This window comes from Mus musculus, chromosome 14 (assembly GCF_000001635.26).
Source record: "Mus musculus strain C57BL/6J chromosome 14, GRCm38.p6 C57BL/6J".
NCBI lineage: Eukaryota > Metazoa > Chordata > Mammalia > Rodentia > Muridae > Mus > Mus musculus.
Window position 1 is genome coordinate 26,376,406 of NC_000080.6, and position 20,291 is coordinate 26,396,696.

At 46.4% G+C, this 20,291-nt stretch overlaps 2 long non-coding RNA genes across 4 annotated transcripts in view; one reads left to right on the forward strand and one right to left on the reverse strand.

The window, feature by feature from the left end:
* Positions 1-20,291, forward strand: part of 4933413J09Rik (RIKEN cDNA 4933413J09 gene) — a 42,910-nt gene that overhangs the window by 18,859 nt on the left and 3,760 nt on the right. The window contains exons 5-7 of the long non-coding RNA NR_038005.1: positions 19,632-19,728; positions 19,890-20,010; positions 20,140-20,280. This is a non-coding gene — a long non-coding RNA (RIKEN cDNA 4933413J09 gene). The remainder of the gene's footprint in view (positions 1-19,631; positions 19,729-19,889; positions 20,011-20,139; positions 20,281-20,291) is intronic.
* Positions 1,709-14,287, reverse strand: Gm52114. 3 transcript variants are annotated; one of them, XR_003951124.1, is made up of 4 exons: positions 12,488-14,287; positions 11,267-11,363; positions 10,142-10,220; positions 1,709-1,855 (listed from the first exon to the last, which is right to left on the reverse strand). It is a non-coding gene; the product is annotated as a predicted gene, 52114 (long non-coding RNA). The 3 variants fall into 3 exon arrangements; XR_003951123.1 differs by having other exon boundaries at positions 11,267-11,395; XR_003951122.1 differs by lacking the exon at positions 11,267-11,363.

Sequence of the window (20,291 nt, forward strand, 5' to 3'; positions counted from 1 at the left end):
TTGCGTGTAGATGGTCTCTGTGGATACTCCCTTGTGAGAGCAAAACTATCTCTACTATATCTCTGAGGTCATATTAGCTAAATATACTAAATGTTACTAAAATACAATACTCTATATACTCAGGTTCATAAAATGATCAAAAAGACCAAATTAATAGAAGACATAACTGTACTCCTCTAATACCTTAAGAGATGAAAAATTTAAGTGTGTATAGAAGAAATCAGAAAACCCTGAGCTATCTGCCTCTGGTTTTCATGAAATATAGCATTAGTGATAGATGCATTGCAGAGACAATGACTTCCTCGACATGTAGGGATATAGTTTTGTTTTTCTGCTTTTGTTTGTTTGTGTTTGAGATTTATTTCATTCATTTATGTGTATGGGTGTTTTGCATGCTAAGGGCCTGTGTACCACATGCATGCAATTCCCACATGCGCCAGAAGAGGGCAATAGATTCCATCTGGAACTGAAGTTACAGAGGCTTGTTAGCTGCTCCTTGGGCCCTCAGGGAGAGCAACAACTCCTCTTAAAGGGTGCTCATCCAGTCCCTGCACTTGGCTTTTGTCCTTCCAGCCATTTGTTTTATAGTAGATGGTCTAGATCACTTGCAACAAATGAGGGAGGTTTCTGGAGATCTGCAGGGACAGGGGCATGAGGTGTGCATGCTAATTGCCTTTGGCTACCAGATACCTAAGCAGGGTATTCATGTGTTCAGGATCCTGCTCCAGCATCACTTACTGTCGGGGTTGGAGCAGGTCTGTCATGTCTCATCTAGGATGACAATGTAGATTAGGCCCATCAGATGAGATGCAGAACTAAGAAAACCCTGCTGGTGTGGTGCAGGGTAAGGAACCCCTTTAGATGCTCCAACCAGGCAGTGTTGAGAGGAAGCTTCAGGAAAGCCTGTGTGGACATAATCTGGGGCAGAGGCCACGTGCCTGAGCTGGGGGCTTCTCTGTGCAGGGCTAAGAAGAGAGAGTAGTGGTTGATGCTGCTTTTTACCACAGCAGCCCTCAGGGTATATCAAGGAAGTGTTTGTTCAGATGACTGATTTATTCTTGGGGGGATTTCTGGGTTAGTGTATGAAGAAAGTAATCCTGGGGGTCCCAAGACTGGTGCTGTCAAACCAAAGATACAAAAATCTACTCTTTATAAATAAAGGGCATATATACACACAAGGAACACCAATATAGATACATAGTTCTTTCAATTCTATGGCTGGTGTAGTCAGCTGGCCAGATGGCTCAGCACAGAATAGTACTTGTTTCCAGGCCTACAAACTTGATTTTCTTCCCTGGGATTCACAGGGTTGACAGAGAGAACAAACTTCCCACAAGTTTGTCCTCTGTTCTTCATGTGGATGGGGCCACCAGGTCTTTGTCACAGAAACGGAGCATCGGGAATTACATAGCATTCCTCATATGAACTGGAATGTCTCCGTCTGATGCCCTCAGGAAGTTACATCACAGTGTGTTCCAACTTTTAGTAAAATTGCCTTGTAGAGAAGTTATAGAAACCAAGACTGCTGCCATCATCAGTGCATCCCCTGAGAAACAGGTGAAGGGGAGGTGGCCATTGGAAATCTGTAGCTGAGCTGGGACTGTTATGAGACCACAAGGTCTTCTCTACATGCCTGGTGTAGTAGCCCGGGTTCTCTAGTGTTCTCTAGTGGAACAGAACTTACAAAACGACTCTCTCCATATATAGGAAAGGCATTTATTAGAAAGACTTACAGGCTGTGGTGCAGGTAATCCAACAATGGCTGTCCATGAATGGAGAGTCCAATAGGAGAGTCCACAAGGCTGGATGTCTCAGCTGGTCTTCAGTATATGCTGGAATCCTGAAGAAGCAGGCTCTAATGCCAGTGAAGGAATGGACTTGTTAGCAAGGTGAGAGCAGGTAGGCAAAGAGCAACTACTTCCTCCTCTGGGTCCTAATATAGGCTTTCAACAGAAATGGCCCACATTTGAGGTGGGGTTTCCCAGCTCAAAAGATCTGGTTTGAAGGTCTTGACTTCCTACCTTCAAGGTCAGGATTCGATATAGGTCTTCCCACTTTAACTCAGCACCAAATTCCCTCCCAGGTGTACCCCTCTATTGCTGGGTTTGACTTAATTCCAGATGTAATCAAGTTAATAACCAATCATAGCCATCCCAAATTCACCCAGTGTCATCTTGACACACAATCATATCTCCTGTGCCATTATTAATTTCCAAATGAAGACAATTACCAGGTCATAATTACACCTAACATGATTCATCTATCCTTTCTCCAACCAAAAACGTAAGATAATCAAGTTGACAATCAAAAATTGCCATCCATCACATCTGGCTAACCATTTTTATTGTCTATCTCTGATTGTCTAGCAGTGACCTGTGATGAAAATCTAGTTCCTGTGGCCTGGTGAGCTTCAGTGTACCTTAGAGGCTACCTTAGTGAGGATGAGGTGGCCTGGTGGATAGACAGCTGGCTGGACCTGATCACTTGACATGCCTTATGCTGTTACCCAAACTCTTCCAAATTGACAATTGTCTCTACCTCCACTCAGAGTCAAGAATGCTAACACTTGTAGGTTCAGGCAGACACCATCTTCAAAACAGAAGGGACCTGAAGATGTAAGCATTTGTTGAGGCTGAGAAGTACATTTTTGCAACAATCAGTCCCCCTGACAGTAAATGATGGACAGTGAAGAGGCAGGTAGAGGATAACTACACACTGTCCCGTGGCTTCTTAGGTTTTCTCATGGTTTTCCCATTACCAGGGAGTCTTTGGATCTGGAGTCCATACAGCACAGGCGAGCAAAGAAAACAGCTGCGTTCTTGGAGGCTGTTCTCTTGAGACAATGCACCCTTTATGCTGAATCTGCTGAGTCAGATTGCCCCAGGGTCAGGAAGAAAAGTCCAAGGCCACATTCCCCTCAATCTAGAGAACATTCCTGAGGCCATTTTCTCTTCCCTCCATAGCCTGCATGGATTACTCTGCTTCTCTTTGTTCCAAGACAATAAAGTGACAAGAAGTAATGATCTAATCTCTCTCTCTCTCTCTCTCTCTCTCTCTCTCTCTCTCTCTCCCTCCCTCTCTCTCTCTCTCATCTGTGTACCTCAGGTTCACATCTTTAATGGCCCAAGTGCTCTAAGTCTCTCAATAACTGCAAGTAACAGTAGTTTAACCTGGCATTGTGGCACATGCCTTTTATACCAGGGGAGGCAAAGGAAGGTACAGCTCTATGAAATCTCTATGTAAACCAAGGCCAGCCTTGTTTACATAGCAAGTTCCAGGACATTAAAGCTATATAGTAGGACCCTGCCTCAAAGAAAGGTGGGGGGGAGAAAGAAAGAAAGAAAGAAACAAACAAACAAACAAACAAACAAAAGGCCAACTAGCCTGAAAAGATAAATTTTACTGTTAAACATGAAAGTGGGTTTCTCTAGAATTAGATATGGCAAAAGAAAAAGAAAAATAAGAAGATGCCAACATATTGGAACAATATTTTCTACAATACTTAAATAGTTCAGACTTTCATTATTTGATTTCCGTCAGGTTGCTAAGAAGCTCAGAGTGTCCACAGAACTCATATCTAGAGTGACTATGAACTGTTTTCCTTCTATGCTGACAAAGTTTCACTTTATAGCCCAGGCTAGATCTCCAAGTCCCAACATTTAACCATGCACTTTGCTCCTAGGAAGGTCAGTATCTCCCAGGGTTTCATATAATTATTTATGTTTGTAAGATTAAATTATGATAGTGAGATATAAAGTGTGGCTGGTAGCTGGGTATGGTATACACACTCAGTCCCAGTCCTTGGGAGGGAGACTGAAGCAGGAAGACCCTGACCTTAAGACTAACCTGCATATACTACATAAAAAGATTCTGTCTTCTCTGTAAACAAACAAACAAAAATAGTAGGAGACAGAAGGAAAGAAAAGGCGGGTGAGGAGGTGAAAGGAAAGAGAGATGGTTGAGGGACAGACTGGATAGAAGGAAAGAGAGACAGGAGAAAGAAAGGCAGAAAGGGGGAAAGGAGAGGAGAGAGCAGAGAGCAGAGAGGAGAGAGCAGAGAAAAGACAAAGAGGAAAGAGACAGAGCGGAGAGGAAGAAATAGAAGAGAGGGGAAAGTGGGAGGAAAGGAGAGAAAAGAAAGCTTGCAAGAGAGATCCTTGTGTTAATCACCGAAAATGTGAAAAAAAAAAAACTCACAAAACTTTGTTTTTAAAATTTTATTTATTTGCTTCATATAAATATGAAGTTTATCCTGCATGTGCAAAACCAGGAATTTTAACTATCAGCATCCAGAGCAGAGCAGCAGGTGTTGCCTGTTGCTTCATGTTGTTCAACTGTTGAACTGTCACCTTCTTCTGAGTTGTCCCAGACGCAAACAAGCCACAAGCCATGGCCATCTGAAGGTCCACAAGAACCTATTTGAGACTCACTGTGATCTACATTCATTTGTTTATCACCACAGGGTGTTAGGATATTTGATCTCTTTGTCTATCTTAACTTCCTGTGGGAGGAGCCTGGGGCAGCTCTCTTCACTCACCTGTGGGTCCTCATTACAGCCCTTGGCTGGTTTGGTAATGTTTTCTAATTGTGGAGGTAGACAAACAGTTGAACCACAACAGCTTTTCTAGGGATATACTGAGGTGGGTAGGGCTTGCAGACTGAAGACTGTCACCTTTCTCTAGCCCTTGGATAGTTAACCTACCTTAGCCTTGGGAAACTACTGAAAGTGATACTCATGTCTTGTGATTATGTCTTGTGATTGCCATGTGACAGCCAAGTCTCTCGTTTTCATGGTTTTTTTTTTTTAATTAGAGCCAGTGGCTCTAATTAGGGCTGCAGGGTGAGGGAGGGGTTATTTACAGGAGTATGGAAGCCTTACCAGTGTTTATACCTTTGATGAAAATTCCTGTCCATTCCCCTATCAGCCATTAACTGGCATCGATTCTCTTGGAGGGGTGATGCTGCCTGATTCCATCCTTCACAATATAAGATGCCGACAGAACTGGTCTTGTGCAGGTTTAGCACAATGATTCCTTGGCTGGAAGAACCTAAACATTTCCTAGTATTCTCTTCTTGAGCACAGTAAAGGAGAAGCACTCTCCTTATTAACACCAAGATTTCTAATTCTTTGTGGCACAGAATCTTGAAACAGTAAAATGCTCAATGATCTTGGTATCCATTGCTTTACTGGCTCTGAGGCTGCACTGATAACCATCTTCCTTTACCATAAATAGCTGCTTGGCTGGTCTGGTTTGTTCTTGTGTTAGGATGTTTGCTGCTGTGGTTTGGAACTTCTAGGAGTGGCTTTATTCCCCTTCTGAGCATCTCCCTTGACACAGATAAAGTCCTGGGTATTACAAAATTTGGCCTGGACAAAGATGGAGAACATGTTACTGCTTTGAGATGACAGACGACTGTCTTTTTGATACAGTTGAGCAGAAAGGCTTCTGATGCTGTAGGTTTGCAGTGTCAAAGGCCTGGTTAAAGAAGCAATGGGACTTTTGTCTCCAAAGCTCTACTAAGGCCTCTGCCCATTCCATCTGTGTGTTACTTTCATAATAGACATTTTGTGTTAAGAAAGGAAAATTGGATGCTAAGTCCCAAAGCTGCACTTGGATAACACTAAGGTTGACAAGAGAAGTCACCAGGTAGCAGCAGGGTGGCCTACTGTCCTGCCACATGGTAAAATATTTAGCAAGAAGTTTAAGGACTAAGTATCAAGAAAATGTGGGAACACATGTGCAATGGAGAGATAAAGAAGTGAATGGAGCAGGGTATGGTGGCGCATGCCTTTAATCCCAGCACTTGGGAGGTAGAGGCAGGCAGATTTCTGAGTTCGAGGCCAGCCTGGTCTACAGAGTGAGTTCCAGGACAGCCAGGGCTACACAGAGAAACCCTGTCTCGAAAAACCAAAAAAAAAAAAAAAAAAAAAGTGAATGGAAGCCTGATGCACAGGACGCACCTTTAACCCCAGCGCTCAACAGGCAGAGGCAGGCAGATCTCTGTGTATTCAAGGCTGTTCTACACAGAAATGCCGGGCCACTCGAGGCTACAGAGTAAGACCCTAACTTGAAAACACAACTTCTACCACTACCACAACAAAACTTACAGATTACATCCAGGTGAAGTTAAAGAGAGGTGAGCAGAACCTAGGGTGAGGAGGCTTAGCATGGGAGAAGCCCTGACACAAGGCACAGCAGAGCTGTCAGCCTAGGGCTGAGATCAGCACCCACCTGTCACAGGACGCTGGGTCCTTGCTCAAACTCTGCAGCATTCACTTCCCCATGCTTCTCCACTGCTGACACCTTTACAGTCTCGGCACACCGTGTGTCCCCACTCTGCTTGGAAGTATGGCCTGCATCTAGGCATGAAGCACACTAGGCTAACATGAGCTCTCACTGAACATTGGAATTATTTTGGTCTTTGCCTTTCTGAGTCTGTTGTTCTCTGTGTCCTTTACTTAGAACATAGTGGACTCTTGCTTGCTTTCTAGACATTCAAAGCCCTAGCACAATCAATCCCTAGAACTTCTAAGAGGTGGACAAGTCAGGAAGGGGATATGCACACATCCCTTCTAAGGGGTGGCAGCCTGCCTCTGAGGGTTCTGATAGGGACATTGGTAGCTCTGAACCTGCATTTCCAGCCTGATTGTTTTGTCGTCTTCTAGGACTAAGCTAAGCAAGGTTCTTTATGATCACATGCAGGGTTCCTAAGGTTTCTCAAAGACTGAATCTATCTCTGCTTTTGACTCCCATGGGAGATGACAGAGCTGAATTTGTGTGCAGTGATCAGCTGGGCTATACAGACACTGCTCATCCAGAAACATGGCTCCTTGGACATCAACCTAGTATGGAGGGAAGGAAAATGATGAAAGGAATGCATCCAGTTGACACGTGATAGAGCAGGGCCTCAGGTCCCAAGGCTGCAATCCTGAATCCATAGTGATCCCTCCACGCTGTGAACCCAGCTCTCCGACCTAGGTCCGGCTGGTTCCAGGTGTGTCCCAGGACATTATCATGGGAATCCCAATAAAGATCAAAATTGAGCTCCTCAAGATGTTGCACAAGGCCAGCAGGGACCCAACAACAGGACGACCCTGGTTTCAACACAAACGTATTCCATATGGCCTTTGTCACATAGCTCACTGCAGGAGGGCAGCATTCCTGACCTTGTCCTCCTGTCCTTCTGGTGCTGAGAAGAATGAGTCTTTGTCCCTTAGACAGATGCCTGCAGGAACTTGCGGGTTCCACAGTAAGACAGGACCAATGTCCTCAGCAGGAACTCCCTGGATGGGGAACTTGGAGTCCATTGCTACCTGCACTGAGAGGCCTCAACAGCGCTGTGTGGGCTCCTCAGCAGACATTCTTCCTCACTCTGTTTCTATGGAGGATCCCAAGGTGTGCCTACACCTGCCTGTGAGACAGGTCTAGACTACAGAGGCCAGGACACAGTCCTGGTTTCCCATTGCTCAGTTATGTTGAACTCTCCACTGATGTAGTCATGGAAATACATTGCTGTTATTTCTTTACTCAATTTGAGAGATTTTTTTCAGTGTTTGTTGTTATTTTGTATTTGAAACCAGGAGCTATAGAACCAAGGAAACCTGCCTGAAGCATTACTGGGAAAGCACCTAGGAATGTGCGGTCCTGATGATTCTACTGTATCCTGTGGGGCCCTGTTGTACTCTGTGATGTCACAGTGTAGTAGTGACAACTGCTCTTGGTGTGTTTGTTCAGTGCCATGCACGTTGGCAACACTGAGCAGGTTACTTGGGAGAGAGGACAGAGAGCACAGAGACACCAGAGAGGAGCAGACGGGTGCTGGCCTTCAGACGCATGATAAAACAGCAAGAGATACGTGATGGTGGCAGGGTGCAGTGAGCTCTGGGCAAAACCTGGGAGCTTCCTGGAGGAGGTGGGCTGGAGCTGGGCTTTCCAGAAAAGGGAATCAGGAGCCAGGTTCTCTGAGAAGCAACTGGACTTCTGTACTTGCCATAGTTGCAGAAAGTCAAGTTATCCAGAACATGGACGTCCTTCCCAGTGGATTCCTTTAGGAACAGTGGCTATCTGACCCTAATAAGAGGACAATGCAAATGCTCTGTCCAAGTCTTATGTTAGGTTTCTGAGACAGCAGATTTTGGTGGCAGACAGTTTCCTACTGCAGGAAGCACTGTGTGAGCCAGTAGAACAGCAGAAAGACTTGCTCTTAGCTGCCACCTCTGGATCTCTGGGCTGTGAATGACTCATGAGTGTAGTGACCATGGTATACGTCTACATGGCTGCTCTGTCTACAACCATTTGCAGTGTGGCCTAGACCGGAATCAGGGCATCTATAACATGTGAACACATGTAGACTTTGCCATGTGTTTCTCTGAAAGCACATTCTTCAATGTTCTGAAGCCAAGTTGGAGCCGAAGCAGCTGTGAATATGCCTGAGGAGGCCGTGGCCTTGGTCTCTCGAAGCATGTACTACGGGAGCCAGAGGAAACCATGTCCACCTCTCTACAGACCTATATGAAAGTTGACCTCCACAGCCTGAATTTTCAGAAGCATCCAGGCAGGTCTCATCTGCTAGTTTACTCCTGATCATGCCTCACTGTGTTCAGGTTAGACTGTGAAGAAGTGGAGTGTAGAGAAGGTGCTGTCCCTCAGCTGCTACATCTCAGTTTCTAGGGAAGACGCTTCAAGTCTTCATACAGGCCAAAGAGCTGAGCAACAATCACATGCAATGGATTCTTTGTTGTGTAGCAGGGGCTCAGCACATCAAGCTTTGTTGTCTCACACTTCATTGTTCACATTAGCAACTTCTCTCAAACCACCAGGACACAATGGTTTCCAAGCCTCCCTCTTTAGTTCTCATCTCTGCAGGCAGCCTCCACACCTTGCCTTCTCAATTCACTAATCATCCTTCTTCATTCATCTCTCTCTTGTATTGATTCTATGCATGTGTGCACACTCGTGTGTGTGTTTGTATGTGTGTTTTTGGTGTGTTCACACAGTTACTGGATTCATGAAGTCACCTGACTCCCAACACAGACAGTCAAACTGGCTGGAACAGTTCTTCCTCCACTAGAGATTGAGTTTTATGCCACTTGCTGACTGAGTTTTATGCCACTTTAGGGACACCTTGCTGCTAAACTCCTGTGGAAGCCTGTGTGGGCAAGCTGTGACTCCCTGTGGGTCAGTGTCAGAATGTTCTTCCCAATAGATGGCCTTCTAGAAAGAGTTGCTGTAGCTGCCTGCAGCCATGTGAACTGGGTTCCCCTGAAAGGCAGGCTGGGGTTAAAAAAGATCAGAAGGCAAGAAAAGAAGGAGGCTAAGACAAACCTTTCTGTTCAAAGCCTCTCAAGTTTACTGAGAGCCTGTGCTTATAAAGTGGGTAGGCACATCCCCCGCCAGCCCATTCTTGGTGCCTGGAGCCAGCCCATAGGTGATCTACAGGGTGTGTCTCCAGAACTTCTCAAGGATCTTTCAGCAGGAAGCAGAGTCTTGGAGGAGAGCAAATAGAGCCATCAAGGTCAGAAGGCTCTACCCTAGGTAATCTCCTTCTTAGTGGCAGCAAGGTCAAAGTCTGGATCAGCCCGATTCAAGGCTGAGGGAGGCTACAAGTTGCAAAAACTTTGATTTTGTTATTTGTATTTGAAAGCAAGGACATGAAGGAAATGTGATTGTTTTTATCTCTGTGGGAAAGGAACAGAGCTGGGAGATTTTTTATTTTTCTTACATAACCAGATTTAACCATAACCCTGGCCTATTCCCTCACTGTAGTTGGATATGCTTAAGGTAGCTTGAGTTCACCTTATGTTTTGCTGTGGGTTAGTGAAGGTTTTCTAGAGTAACAACTTAGAGAAATAGTCTCACATTCCCTTCCTTGTTCTCTCTCTCTCTCTCTCTCTCTCTCTCTCCATATATAATACCCCATGTATTTGGGGGTATTAGAATCTATCTGGCCAATTGTGGTGCCACATGCCAATCACATTTGCTAAAGGAGCCAGAGGCATGAGGACAATGAGTTCAAGGCCAGCCTAGGTACACATTTTAGGGCTGACAAGATGCCTCCGCCTTTAAATGTCAGACTTGAACCCAAAGATACAAGAGTTTATTAGAATGGATAATAGGCTGTATAATCAAACAATGGTTACCTATCAAGGAAGATCCAAGAATCTATTGTAGTGCAGTTCCCGAAGTGGCTGGATGTCTCATCAGGTCTTCAGTATATGCCTGTAATTCAGAACATTGAAGATATTGGCTCTAATAATAGTGAAAACGTGGCAAGCAGAGGAGAGAGAGCTTCCTTCTTCCATGTTCTTTATATATGCTGCCAGCACCAGGTGTGGCCCAGATTAAAGTTGGCTCTTCACTCAAGATAGAGATTAAAGGTTTATCTTCCCACCTCAAAGATCCAGGTTAGAATTAGATTGTCTCACTTCACATGGTTTAATTAAGGAAAAAGCCCTCTGAGGTGTGCCCAGTATTTGTGTTGTCATAAATTCCTGAAGTAGACAACTAGACAACCAAGACTTGCCATCACAAGCTACTTGAGTGATAAAAATGAGAAGTGTTTGTTTTCATTGGCCTTCATTTCAAAAGCCCTGAGTTCCCTGCTATCCCATGTGGGTCTTTGGAATGTTCCTTGATCGGCAGAGTCTTAGCCTGACTGGTCACAGGGAAGGTCAACAAACTGCACTGTGGGCTCACCCTGGCCTCTAAAGATCCTATTCACAAACCAGGGTCACATTCCCTTTTACTGGATTGGGGCTTCAACACGGGAAAAGCACAGTCCAAGCATCCATCACAGAGTACAAAGTTCAGGAAGGGCACAGGAGGCACGTGTAGGGTAGAGTATGTTAGCTCTGTGGAGTATTTGTATTCTAGGCTGATCACGGGCAACCGTTTCATCTACAGGGACTGTCACTAGGAAGAGAAGGACTTCTTAAATGTTGTGTGCTCTGGTTAGACTGTGTTGAAATACCAGGCAGGGCTTTCTTCTGAGAAACTCAGCTCGCTCTAGAGAGGTGGGAGAGTTGACATCCACTATGGGACACTCAATTCTGGACTCTCAGAATGAGGTAGCACAAAGCCTCCTGTGTTGATTTACTGTGTGCACACCCTTCTGTGTGCCAGGTTTGGGCTGAGATGAAGCTCTGTGTGCCATGCATTGTCCCTGCCTCTGGAATTGGGCATTCCTGAGATAGCTAACATCATCTAGCGTGTCCTGCTGGTATGCTACAGTCCCTGAAAGACACACTACACACCACATCACTCACTTGTTCTGGGGTACACGAGTAGATGGAAGCAGCCACGGTCCAGATTTCTGGATGATTGTCAATCCAGCTTAATGTGCTCCAGCTCTTTATTTCAGGGCTACCAGTAAGTTTAAACAGGTGAACTGGGTGCTGATAAAGCCCCGGGGAAAGGCACCTTACTAACCTGGTCTTTTGTGCCCTCTCCCTTCCCTTCTCATGTTCAAGTGGATATTGTCTATAAAGCCGGTTGTGTCACCTTTCCTTGTACGGGTCTGTGATTCATGAAGAATGATACCCCAGACTCAAACAGTACGCTACAGCAAAGAGCATCCATCCATCAGAGAACCTACATGCAGGGGTCCACCTTACATCAGGATGGAAGACGGGGGTGTGGGCTTTGCAGGGTCAATTTAAAGCCTTTTAGGGTAGGGGTAGGGGAATTTATACCTTTCTTTCTCTTGATTGGTTCACTCTGCCTCCAAGGATCTAGGGACCTTTGTGATTTGTTAAAGCTCGCGGAATTTGGGCTACTTTTGCTGATTATACTTGGCTCAAGCTAGGTGGTAGGGCAGCGTCTATAGCTCCTGATTTGCTGCCCTTGAGGTTGTCTCAGGCTAGGTGATGGGACAGCTTCCTGAGGGGTGATTTTTTTCCTGGAATTGACTTGTTTTGGACTTTTCCAGTTCTGGGAAACAGAAATGTAGGCTTAGTCTCCTAAACTGCAGTTTGCAGATTGTCATAAAGTCAGCGTGGCTCTGGCTGGTTAGTCCTTTCATCCTAAGGGCATGTGCATTGTCACAGGTGGCTCTGGGTAAAGCAGCAGTGACATGCTGCATAGTCTCTCCATGGTGGAGACATGTTAGATTGTCCCACTGAGAATACCCTTACATAGCCATGTCTTCTCACTAGCCATTCAACTTTTCTCAAACTTGTGTTCAGGAATGGGCCATGACTCCTCCTGTGAGTGTTTGCTCTTAGTGTCTGTGGCTGACCTGGGGAGCCCCAGTCCTTACTACCTCAGGTGTCCTGTGGATAGTTGATCACACCTTTGCTAACATCATGATGGCTGGAATGTGTTCTGCTGGAGCCATTTGGGAAAGGTTCCTCATCGCCCATGGAACTCATCTTTGTTCTGGTAGGACACCCACAGTCACCCACCACCCACACACAGCCCTGTGGATCTCCCCAAGCTGCTTGTTCAGTTCAGGTGACTGATATTTCCTCCCTGTTATCCTGACTTACTTTCCTACCGATTTTCATTTCCCATGTTTTTGAATAAAGGACATGAAGAGGAGTCATTCCTGGACTGTGCTTGGCAAGTGAGTTGTCTTCGAAGCAGTACAAGTAGCTTAGTGAAGGGAGGGGTCTCTGACTTTGGAGTGGGTCTCAGGGAAGTGTCCTGGAAAAGGCATCTTGGCTTCTGGTGGTTTAGTTAGGTAGATAGGTGTGGTTGGTGGAGGCGACCCTAGCAATCCACCCTCTGGACATTCTATTGTATCCTGGAGATGCCTTGGACTTCTCTGTGATGTCATCTGTGTTGTGGCAACAGCACCTGCCTTAAGCCTTCAGTCAGTGCTTACAGGTTTTACCCATAAACATGTTGGCAAGACTGAGGACTCTAGTTGGGATAGAGATTGGAGGGCCTAGAGAGACCAGAGAGAAGCAGAAGGAAGCTGTCCTTTACTCTCAGTGTATAACAGGAAGAAACAAATGGTTCTGGAAAGGCATGGTGAGTCCCAGGAGGGAGGGAGGAAGATGGTGTGGGGTGGGAGAGAGGAACTTGCTGAATGAGGTTGAAAGATACTGACAGAATGTAAAAAAACACAGAAGCCCTGAAATTGGCAAGATAGATGTCAGTGTTAGCAGAACTAGCTTCACTGATTTAGAAAAATAGAGGTGCACAATGCTCTGACCACTCCTTGAACCTGTGTGTCTGCCAATGTTTTGACCGTTCCTTGACCCATGTGTGTGCCCACTGATGAAGCCCATTGCCAGGTGTTTGTGATATTGGTTGCTGAGAAAGAGTCAGAAAATCTCCCCAGCAACCACAGCCGGGCCAATCCTGAGTTGCTACACTTGCACCAGACTCTTTCCTTGTACCCCTCCCATACCCATTTCTTGAGAATAGACATTGTTTAGATCTGGAAATCCCCTACTCTCCCCCTTCTCCTTTCCCCCCTGAGGGCCTATAAAAACTGGGACCTCTTTCCCCTCGAGGTCGACTCCTCTACCCCTGTGTGGGATATGAGTCGTCCCCAGAGCTCTGGCTTTCCCCAAATAAAGCCTCATGTGGTTTGCAACAAGCTCGATCTATTGTGAGTTCTTGGGTGGCCGCTATTGTCCTGAGGCCTGAGCGAGGGGCTCCTCTCGGAGTCTTTCAAGGTGAGGCTTGAGCTGGTCTTCCTGTGGTAGGGCTCAGCAGCTGAGACTCTGGGAAGGGAAAGTCTATCCTGCTTGTCTGGCTTCCTAGAGCTCAGACCCAGGTCACAGACTTCGGATGGTTCTTTTGGATCTGTCGGGAATCTGCCACTGCTGTTCTAGGACCCCCTTAATTTCATTCTGAGTGCCAACAGGCCAGCAGGAGGCTCGGAGAAATTGAGGATGTGTCTCTCTAAGGTTGGGGTTTCCATATACTAAGGGACTTCAGGATTTACCTCTGAAAAGGTCAGCTCAGGAACTTTAGAAATCCTACCAGACCCCTCCCCTCCTGGAAGCAAATGGTCATAAAGAACTCAGGCACCCCTCCCCTGTGGAAGGGAGGGGCTAATGACATTCCTCAGACCACAGGGAGGAGGGACTGACCCCTGGAGCTCATAGACACATTCTGACACATCATTCCCTATATATCAATTCCCTATATATCAATCAGTTTAGAAGTCACACTGTTCTGCCAATCACATTGTGCCTAATGGCTGCTGCCTGGGGAACTATATAAAGGCTCATAGGATGGGCTACATGTGGTTGTTTTCTCTCCCTCCCTCCCTCCCTCCATGTGCAGGACGACTCCAACATGTAGGAACAATAAATTCCTCTTGCTTTTTGCATCAATTTCCGGCTCTGTGTCATTCACTCAGAGAGTCCCCAGTAAGCTAAGGCTCCCCAGAGTCTTACAACGTCCATCATGTCAGATACGACCTGACATTGTCCACTAGATCATCCTGACTGGTCAGCCTCTGCTCTCCGTGGCTAAGGTGACTACAGTAAGGAGTGAGGCACATGTACCCCATGATGGTTGGGGACAGGGGCATGGCTTAGGGGCCCCAGCTCGAGTTTCCCTCCCTGCTCTTTCCTGGCATCACTGGGTCCCAGCATTCCTTCTCCCTCAGGCTTCTTGGGGCTCTGTAGGGTTTCTTCTAGCCCTGTGTCATTCAACTTTGTGAGTTCTTGTGTTTACCTCTCTGCAGGAGTTCCTCAGGAGACATCATCACACGCACGCACACACACACACACACACACACACACACACACACACACACTGAGGTGCAGCAGCACATGAAGAAGGTAGAGAAATGATCCCTCAGCTACAGAAGACGACCTGTGAGAGGGATGAGCTGTGTGGTTTCCTGGCCCGTTATACAGACAAGGATTTGAACAACAGGCAGTCATTAGGCCCAGCTCACTCTTGGCTATGTTGTCTCCACTGTGTCAAGCCCTGCTGTCCTCAGAGACAGGAGGCTGAACTTCCAGGATGTCTTCATGCCCAAGCTAATTTTCCTGAGTGTGTGTGAGAGGCTGATCTTGAAGCCTGGGTAGGAGTGATCTGTGGACACAGTCTGTTTTACATCCTTGAAATGAGAGACAGAGCCTGTAGCCTGAATTAGAGTCTGGGCATAAGGACCATAGTGTGTGAGCTCTCAACATGAACTCTAAGATGCCTTCACTGGCATTGGCTTGTGGGAGATTCTAGTTTATGATGAACCACCTTTGTATTTAACCCGCAGGTGCTTGGGTCCTGGTTGTTTTGGCAACAGCAGGAGGCACCTGGCTCCATTTAGTTCATGTCAGTGTGTCACTGAAAAGCCTGGAGCTCATCACTGCTCCTGTATGTCCTGTTCCTTATAATGTGAGACAATGCCACCTCCCTGCATCTCATGGGGATTCTAATTGTGTATGTCTGTGTGTCTGTGTGTGTGTGTGTGTCTGTGTCTATGTCTGTGTGTGCATGCTGGTATCCCACCAGATCCTGGAAGTGCAGAGTCTGTGGTGGACCATTGTGGGAAGCCAACTCTAAGATGGCGCCGGTTTCCCGTTGCCATTGTCATAACACCACTGCACAGGTGTCAATTCGAATTTGGTGCCAACCCCTCTCGAGCGGGTGCATGCAAATTGGGTGCCGGAAGATTGACCAATCCCAGGGGGTCATGGAGCCTTCTCCTGTGCTGGGGTGCATATAAGCAGGGCTCCCTGGGCGACCAGGGTCCCCGTAGAAGCATTGAGGCGTTCATGCAATAAAGGCTGTTGAGAAGAATCCGACTGTGTCATGTCGTTCTTGCTGGTCAAGAGCAGACGGTTGAGAAAGAGGTCTGGGATGGCCACTGTGAGCAGCACTCCCTGGGGACCTTGTGATGATCACCTTGGTGGCACATTGGAATCTGCTGGAGAGTATATAAAACATTCTTGTTTTGTGCCTACTCCTTAAAATATTGATTATATATGTTCTGGGCATTCATGTATTTCCCAGGATGGAGAATCTGTCTTGTGAAGACAGGAGACATATCCTCACAGTTTTATAAGGGTGGGGGATGGGAGCTTGGTGCACACCAGCCAGCCAGAATCCTGTGTCCTTTTTAGAGAGCTAGTCTATTTCTGCAGGCCCACTGAGGCAGCTCATGTAACTTTGTTCCCACCAATTGTAATTTCTGTCTCTGCTGGCCTTGGCTAAGATAGCAAGTTTAAAAAGCACCAGGATGTCACTAAGTATGTATGTATAGGTGCCAGAATGTGATACCCACTGATCTGTTGTAGTCCAGGACATAGCTTGAAATCATGTGACCTCGAGCCATGGTTCTTTGCTCCTGGTGCCACACCCAACCACAGGCTGAATTTTGAGCTTGAGATGCAGAAGAGGGAGTGTGGGGCAGTGGACAGTGCCACCAGACAGAAAACCTGATAAGGCTGAGTGGATTCAGAAACCCTGGCAATTTTCATAGCTGAGAACGGTAGGCATTTAAATCTACTCCTGACCAGGTTCCTGTCCTAAAACACATGACCACCACACCCCATGGGGAGGACTGTGACAATCTGAGTATCCGCAATCCCTGGAGCCCCTCCTTGTGCAGAGGAGGCATCCCTAACATCTCAGATAAAGCCAATAGAAAACATCTGCCTTTAGACCCCAATCCACCCCAAAATGTATATAAAACCCTATCCATAAGGAATCAAGTATGCAAGTTATGTCACCAAAGACCGTCTGAGAGTACCTGTTATCTAGCTGTAACATGCTAAGGGAAGAATATTCTCTCCCAAAGATTTCTTCTCTGGAAGCTGCTCTAGCCTACCTCTTCCTGCCTGGTGGCTCTGACCTTGCTCCTAGCCACACTCCAAGTTGTCCTCTCTCAGAAGGTGTATGACCTTTCCCTGCTGATGTTTGCCAATACCACGGACAGATAAGCATAGGTCAGGGCCACTTCCTGTTCTGGGAGGTACATGGATCCCTTGGGTGTCAGGGTTTTCAGAAGCACTTTGAGTCTTTCTGGAATGTAGCTGTTCTCTGGATTTGGCCTGCCTCTAGGCGATGCTGACATAGTTACTGTGGACTCCAGTCTGAGGCTGTCTGCGGACAAGGGACCTGGCAGGGATGGTGGTAGTTGGAGATAGGAAGGAATTTAAAGGCTGGCTGGGCTTCATTATTTCTCAAGGTGGTTCAGCATCCTCCACCCCCAGCTCCTGAGTGAGTGGACTCAGCTGAAGAAGAAGTGAAGACGTTGAGGCAGGAGAACAGAGGTGCAGAGGAAGCAGAGCGTGTTGCAAGAGTCCTGTGAGGAGGCAGAGATGCTCTGTGAGGAAGCCACGAGAAGATCTGTGAGATGAGTGCAGAGTAGCAGTGCTCTCTCTTTGCACCTGGCCCAGCTCTTGGTTCATGCTGTAGGCGTCTGAGGAGCAGCTTCTCGTGCCTGTTTCCCTGAATGGTGCTGGAGAGTTCTCCCTTCCTGGATCTATGTCCTTCTTGGTTGTCTGGCAATCCACATAGCTCTCAGCCCCATCCATGGACAGGTTAAAGGTAAGCAGAAGGTGGGGACAGCAGTGCAGTGGTGGACAGAAAGTAAGTGATCTAGGCCAGCAGCCTCCCTGAAGGGACTTTGGCCCAGAAAGCCAAACTTGTGGCTTTGATACAAGCTCTATAAATGGCAAAAGGAAAGTCTACACTGACAGCAGGTATGCTTTTGCCACTGTATGGAACAATATACAGACTAAGAGGGCTGTTGATATCTGCAGAGAAAGACCTAAGATGCTATGGCTAAATAGAATCAGATGGCAGATCTAACCACCAAACAGGCATCCCAAAGAGCAATGATCCTGGCAGTCAAAGAGCCTAAAGATTATTATGATGTCAGAGAGACCAGCTTTAGATACACCCTTGAAGACTATCAAGTTATGGTCAAGTTAGGACTGGTAAAAGAAATCCTGTATAGGGTAGTAAAAAAAGAAGAAAGAAAACTAGTCTTCTCATGGGAAGAAGGACACAAGTATGTTACCAGCTTACATTACTTGACCCACTTGGGGGCCAAGAAATTAAAAGGTGTGGTTAACGGACCTGCCCTTGTTGCCCAGGTAAGTCAGGGACTGGCCAAGATATTGGAGATTAATTAGAAGTTACATTGTACATACAGGCCCCAAAGCTCAGGACAGGTAGAGAGGATGAATAGAGCTCTAAAAGAGACCTTGACAAAATTAACCATAGAGACTGGCGCAGACTTGGTGCTCCTTCCCCAGGCCCTATTTAGAACTTGATTCAGCCTTACTCTTTTTAAGATTCTTTATGGGGCTCCCATGCCCATCACTGTCTTAAATGATGTGTTTAAACCTACATGTTGTTGTAATAATAATCTGTATGCTAAGTTAAAAGGCTTGCAGGTGGTGCAGAAAGAAGTCTGGTCACAACTGGCTACAGCAAATGAGCCGGGTACCCCAAAGACATCTCACCAGTTCCAGTCAGAGATCTGATCTACGTGGACCTGCATCATGCTCAGACCCTCAAGCCTCACTAGAAGGGTCCCTGCCTAGTCCTGTTTACTCTTCTTTCTTATTCTGTTTTTGTTCCCATGTTAAAGATAGAGTAAATGTAGTACAGCTTATGGTCCTCCAGTGTCAATACCAACCTATAGTTAAGATAGAAAAAGAATATGATTTCTATTCTCCACATAGAGATATAGATTTGTGAAATTCTAAGATTAGAATTACTTAGTAGAAGAAGAGAGGAATGAAAGAAAATTAAAATTCAAGGTCTATGACATATGTGGCTTGCAAGTTAGGAAGGCTTTTTGGGCCTAGAGCAAAGAACAAAGGTTGTAAAGTCATCCCAGGAACTGGCTAGCCATAAAGATAGAGAAGACATACAAGAATGTCCAGACTGGCCCGGCACCTCCCTATCTCCCACCCTTCTGACCTGGGTTAAATGTTAACCAGATGCTCTGCCGACTTAGATAAGCACCCAGCCCTCAGAATTCCTGATGCCCTGACCTGCACATACTCTTTTTCTGATGTTTAAATGAACCAATCGTGTGAAACCGCACCAATTCCTCCCCCAGCCCCAGATCCTTTTCTATAAAACCCCCTAGCTTTTGAGCCTTGTGGTCGACAACCTCTGTCTCCTGTGTGAGATACGTGTTAGCCCGGAGCGCCGTCATTAAACTACCTCTTGTGTTTGCATCAAGACGGTCTCTCGTGATTCCTTGGGTGTGCGCCGATTAGGGAATTGAGTGGGGGGTTTTCCCACTAGGTTCTTTCAATCCCATGCAGGGATCTGAGCTGTAGGAATAATCCGAGCCTTCACTGTAGTCCTGTGTAGGTTCTCTAGAGGCCTGCAGAGAGGACCCCTTCCCGGGTTGTCCACATTCACCTGGCATCTAATCAAGGCCTTGCCTATCTCTTCTGAACTATGACTCATGATACCTATGCTGCTATTTTTCAAAAATAAGGTTTCTACATATCAGACGAATGCTCTATTTTTTTAGTCCAGCATGATGGGTATGTCTCAGTTCAAATGTTTTTAAGGCTGAGGAAAAAAATCTCTGCCCAGGTCTTCTGATCCTTCTCCCCTGGGGATGCCCAGAATGACCTCTGAAAGATCATGGTGCATTTTCCAGTTGAGTAGAGGTGGTGGAGGCTCAACAGCCGACATGGCAGGTCCCCAAAGGCCTGTGTCCCAGCTACCTTCCTCCTCTAGGTGTGAAAAAGTCCAGCATGAACTCAGACAGGCCACAGACCAGGACCAGAGCCTCCTGTAGATCAAGCTGCTGCAGAAGGAGCAATGAGCATGCCTGGTAAGTGAGCCACCATTGAGCCATTCTTAGCAATCAGGCATCCATGGGGTGGGTTTTTGTCCTTGACCTTGGTTTCCTTTGTGGGAATGGGCACTGATTTTGTGTAGCCAGTGTCCCAGCCAGAATGCTTCTGATTCTGATTGCCTTCCCTTGTCTTACAGCACCCTTGAGAGACCTGAGGAGGATGAAGGAAAATACGGACAACTTGAATCCATGACAGTCTTCAGTCTAGGATCAAGGCCTCCTCACAAAAGCCATCTCCTTGTAGATGAGAACTCAACGGTGAGTCAGATATCAGCCACACCCAGTGCATAGGGTCCTCTCTCAGTCAGTGCTGAAGCTGACTCTGTGTCAGACACAAGAGTTGCTGAAGAGAGTTCACTGCAGTGAGGATGACCATCTTACTTTCAGGGCAGCCACTTGACCGTCAACAACAACAACAACAACAACAACAACAATAATAAAGACTGTGGATGTTGCTGCTGATCTTGTGCACTGTGGATTCAGATGCTGAGTTCTGTACCCCAAGATCAAGTTGCAGTCTGGACATGGGTACTGTACTG